Genomic DNA, 5,785 nt, shown 5'->3' with positions numbered 1-5,785 from the left:
CGAAGATTTTTTCTCCTTTCTCTCCACCTCACGCGAAGCACAAGGCCCATTACTGATCCCTAACACATTGTATTGCTAGAACTAACCTGCCTCCTTATTTGGGCACCTAAACCAAGAGGATGGGCGAGGGTTAGCCTACGGTAGGGATGGGAGGAGGTGGGCGGGAACGCGATGCGGGCCGTGTGAAACTGTATGAACTCTGGATGGGTAGGTCTAGATTACTCTAGATCGAGACCTTCATTTCTTTTCAATTTTCTTTTCTTCCCCTGCTCAGAAAATCCAAGCTCCCGCCTTTACTTTATGTAGATCTAAGCCTTGATTTATAATATATGATGTGAGAGGGTATGTTTCCACCTGAGATGTGTTCAGGAAAAAATAATATTTAAAAATGCAGAAATGACGGTCAGAGCACAGCTCAAACACGCGCACACTGATGCTGTTTGAGATTTTCATCATCAGGGGGAACACCTGTTTTGAACATCCTATAATAATAAAGTAAGTTGTCTCCTTTCTTTACTTTAGCATTATTAGTCGTGTTCATTGAGAGGTCGGATCTAACGAGGACAACAAGCCGGTCCCGGCAACTTCGTTGTATGCGACACCCACTGTAGTATTAAACTTCTATCGTCCTTATCTCCCCTCCTCTTTGTGTTTGTTACTCTCTCGTAACACCTCTAATCTCTGGCATTTATATGTCCTAAATTGTGTTGCAAGTGCCGTAAATCACCTACCGAAACAAAACACGGAGGCAAAGATATATATATATATCATTTGTATATGATTCCTTCTCACGCATCACGGTAGAAGGATCCTTATAGATAGGATGTCACCACATTATTTCTCATCACTAAGTCAACGATATTCTCGTTCTTGTTTTGGCAATCTGGCGAATCCGAAAAGCCCCAACATGACCGATTTTCTGTTTTGCTACAACAAAGGCGGGCGGCTGTCGAGGGTAGTCTCGTAAAGGTCAATATCTCTTCATTCTGCCATTACCGTAATCTATTGGTTTCATTTTTATGACTGTCAAGCGTCAATGGACTATCAGACGTGAGGCTAACAGTTCACTCGCTCTGTTTCACCCCCCCCCCCTAAATAACGAAACAACAAACAAACGAACTAACGAAAAAACAAGAAACCCATCCTTCAGTGAAAGAAAAATAGTTAACAAATGAAAAACGACAAAGTTTTAAAAGAAAGAAAGAAAGAAATACACTAGCAAGCAAAGGAAACCCGAAATCAAATTTCATCACCAATGCCTTTCACCCCTGGCAGGGTATAGGCCACATACAAGCTCCTTCCATTTATCTCTGTCCTGAGCCATCCTTCCAAGCTCGTTCCAAGTGAGCTTCATTTCTCTCATGTCCCTTTCCACGCATCTCCTCCATGTTTCCTGTGGCCTACCCCTGCCTCCTGCTCCTTGTGGGTTCCACTGCAGTGACTGTCTTGTGATGTTTCCGCTGGGCTTTCTTAAGGTGTGTCCCACCCATCGCCACTTTCTTAGTCCTATTTCTACTTATATATCCCTTTGTCCTGTCCTTTCCCACAGCTCTTCATTTCTTATTCTATCCTGCCACTTAATTCTTAGAATACTCCTCATACATCTGTTGATGAAAGTCTGGAAAGTCATATTTACCTTTATAATAACAGTGATCATGTTTGTTTTCCATTTATTACACTTAAGCACAAATTATTTCTAGCATAATGAAAGGATGCGTGGGGGCATCACTCTAAATATCAAATATCAGCTGAAAATATTTTCAACTTCCGGTTACTGCATTATAATGCTCAGTAGCGGGTATAGCCACCATCAGATTGGATAACTCAGTACATCTCCAGTCCATAGAAACCGTTAGGTTGTTGGTAACACGTATCGGGCTCTACCTCCATATCTCTTGGATGGTCTCTTCCAGTTCCTGAGCAGTTCTCGGTCTTGTTGGTCTCCCATAGAGGTGCCGTTTTGGTCCCCTCTAGAGGTGCCATTTAATTTTGTCCAAATATGCTCAATCCTGTTTTAATCCGTGCTAAGGGCAGAATGGAGCTGCAGAGTGATGACATGGCGTTGGAGGACATCCTGTATAGCATGGGCAGTGTGCACAGGAGCGTTATCTTGCTGGAACTGGAAGTTATTTTTTTCTGTGTAGAGTGCAGAGGCACCAAATGGGGCCTAAGGACTTCTGCTATGTAGCTGGCAGCATTGACACCTTGATCTCTATTTGGCTCTTATGTGCTTTGCTCCTTTCCTATCAAACATCTATCGTCCTTTTTGTGTTTGTTACTCTCTTTTGACTCCTCTAATTTTCGGTGTTTATACGACCTAATTGTATTGCAAGGGTCATACAACTCTTACTAAGTGGGTGGTTGGCGGGTGCTCTGGTGTGGTTTGCTTCTTCTTTCCTATCCAACGTCTATCGTCCTTATCTCCCCTCCTTCTTTTTTATGTTTGTTACTCTCTTGTAACATCTCTAATCTTCTGGCGCTCATATGACCGTACGCAGTTGCGAGCGCCATAAAACCTCTACTAAAACTAAAACTCTTACTAAGATATAAAACAAGCATAGGACGGCAACAGCGCCAAGTTTTTACCTTGAAAAACGTCCTTAAATTGTGCAGCATGGTGACAGCGTATAAATGTGCTTTTTAAAAATAATTAATCAATAAATATAGTTTTTTTTACGCCCCATCGACACAATTTAGATCATTTTGGAGGCGGCTCTCCGTTCCTGCCTGTCAGGGTCAACCCAGGTTAGAGGGATGGCTCTACAACACCCCAGAAGAAATATCGCGATACTCCATAAGAATATTCTCCCCACTCGAGAATCGAACTCGGGTCCCCTGTGTACGACAGCAAAGCACCTACCTAACTGCTACACCACATACGCCTTGAGGACTTCACTAAGCAAGGAAATCTACAAAACTGACAATTTCAGCCTTTAAATTAAAAAGGGGCTTCAATCAGTGTTCTTAACTCCGGTACTTCTGTGTTTTGAAGTACCTTTTTTAATATTATATCTTTTATAATTTCTGAGAACTAATCTCTACATGTATACTTTCCCAGCCACGTTCGGTCCTCCCATTTTGATGTTCACTCTGAAGCTTTACTACGTTATTTACAATGACGTTTTGGACTCAGTTTGTCTTGGATAGCATAGCCGAAAAGGAAGCGTGTGGATTTTCAGCTTACAATTTGGGCTTGCTTTGAAGTTTGAAGAGCAGCTTCTGTGCCAAATGTAGGGCGCCAATGATAGGTCCTACTTGTTTACTTTCCCTCTATTGTTTTTGTCTGCCTGTCTTACTTTTCCTCAACACTAAATGTCTATTATTGTGTTGATGTGCTTTTCTTCGCTGCTCTAACAAAACTACAATCCAAGACTCCGTACAGAAATTAAATAAGATAAACTGCAAACCTGCAGATACTTGCTTCATTAGACCCTCTTTCCTCCTTGTCCGGGAAGGTCCAGGCACTAGCCCGGGGGGGGGGGGGGGGGTTGTCACCATATGTGTACAAAGACCTGCTAATTAAACCGATTTGCGCTGCTCAGATCTCTCCTGGACAAACGGAAGGGACATCTTCTTTTGATCTCCCAGCGGCGACGACACAGCGACGGAAATCCTGTACAAATGACATTCACCCTTCAACCACTCCAGGCAGGGCGGCGGTTCATGAGGAATCGATAAGTGGGCGTTGCGCGGTGTTGGAGCAACTCCGCCTTGATGGGCCCAAGCGACATCGGTGCCGGATTCGGCTATTGTTTGAGGAAGTGGATTGGACAGAGTCGGTTTTCTCCATGTCTGCCAAACCAATGATGATATTATTCAATGCTTGAGGCGAGGGGGTGGGGGAGGGGGTTACGTTAGCAAAGCGATGGTTTTCAATATTCAACGTTCCATATATTTCCGACGACAGTGAATGATCTAGCTTGATTTATGTCTTTTGTAGAAGGTTTGCAGATTGGGTCAGAATTGAGCAAATATTGTTCTGGTCATTCTTCGAACGTGTCCTCTCAGCCCTCTAATAATAGTAATAATAATAATAATAATAATAATAATAGATTGCGTTTATATAGCGCTCCATCCCATACGAGTATACGCTGAGCCATTTATATCGATGACGTGATCACTGAGCGAAATGCTTCATTCACGCAGGATAAAAACATCAGTTCAACCACATGATAAGGAGCTTTCTCAACCATACATCAATTGTATACACGTAAGGACAGCAGTGAAAACAAGACATATCAGCACCTACTAACACACTACAACTAAGACTCAACTAGCAACATATAGGAGGAAGAATCAAGTGTGAGCAGGTCTTCAGTCTCCACAAACGGGTAGCTGTGGCCAGTACAGTCACGGAACCAGGAGCAGAATTGTATTCTTCTTTATTCGCAAACATTTCTCCCGAGACCGGGCCCCTGGCGTGCCGATACTGGGTATGTGAACCCTCCTCCCCCCCCCCCAAACCCCCCCCCCCCAACAACAACAACAAAAGAACAAAACCCGGAAATCTGTGTGTGTTTGTCACAATTGTCAGGTATGTTCTCAGCGTCGAGGTAAACGTGAAAGTAGGCCTCAACTAAAACTGAAACCTAAAAAGCGCATAAGGTTCTTTGCAGCCGATTTCCTTAATGGGGGGCTTTATTGGTTTAAAAAAGGAGAATAGTTGAAATGAGTGGAGACTAACTCTTCCTTAGATATTTGCCTTACTTTTTCTTTCTGATAAAATGTCAGGTTATGTACAATAAAGCAGGAAACTAATTATCATGATCGCCTATTTAGGAGATCATTGGATTGTCACGACTGAAAAGTTTGGACAGCCACCGTCTGTCTGTGGTGTAGCGGTTAGGTGCTGTCGCACAATGGAGACCAAAGTTCGATTCCCGAGTGGGGAGAAATTTTTAAAGAGAATCTCGATCTTCCTGTTGGGATGTTCTGTCCCTCTCAGCCCAGGTTGGCTCTGACAGGTATGATCGTAAGGCAGCGTCCTAAATGATCTAAACTGTGTTGACGAGGATGTAAAAATGCACCTACATGAAATTTTTAATGTTTAAAGTTCGGCACGGGAAGCCACTAGTCGGCGTTGAAAAAAAAAGAGCAGTGTACGATTGTCGGAATGTCTTGTAAAACAACACTTGGAGAGACTAAGTATTACGTTGCAAAATAAAAAAAAGGTGGGGTTTTTTTGGTTTTTTTCTTGTATCCTTCCTCTTGTACCTCTTGGGCGTTGAGGGGAGAAAGCTTTCTGTCTCTGGCAAGCTGGATAGCCTGGCTGGGTGGAATGTTGTGTGTCTTAAGGGTGTCCTTCAGACCCCCGATCCAGGCCTTCCTTGGTCTTCCTCTTGCCTTGTACCCTGGCATTCCTTTGTAGTATGCTTTCCGGGCAAGCTGGTGAGGTGTCATAGGTGTCAGGTATTCAAGCCACCTAATTGTTTGCCTCTAAATGTAGTGGAAGATAGGTGTTGTTCCCATCATTTCTCTGATCTTGGTGTTTCTGATCACGTCCCACCTGGTTTAGTTGATAGCTCTCCTTAGGCATCTTATCTCGCAGGCAGTTGTCTTGCGTTTCAGACTTTCAGTCAAGGTCTATGACTGGCATTTGTAGGTCAAGATTGGGGTAAAGATAGAGTTAATGAGCTTGGCTTTGGTCTCAATGGGGATGTTAGGATGTTTGAGGAGTGTGGCGAGCTGGAGTAATAATGCTACATAATCCTAGATATGTGACTGATAAAACAATCAACAGAGTGGAAGACAACACTAAATGAAATCCTGTATAGAATGGGCAGTG

This window comes from Aplysia californica, unplaced genomic scaffold, assembly GCF_000002075.1.
Source record: "Aplysia californica isolate F4 #8 unplaced genomic scaffold, AplCal3.0 scaffold01187, whole genome shotgun sequence".
NCBI lineage: Eukaryota > Metazoa > Mollusca > Gastropoda > Aplysiida > Aplysiidae > Aplysia > Aplysia californica.
Note: the sequence above shows the minus strand (reverse complement) of the source record.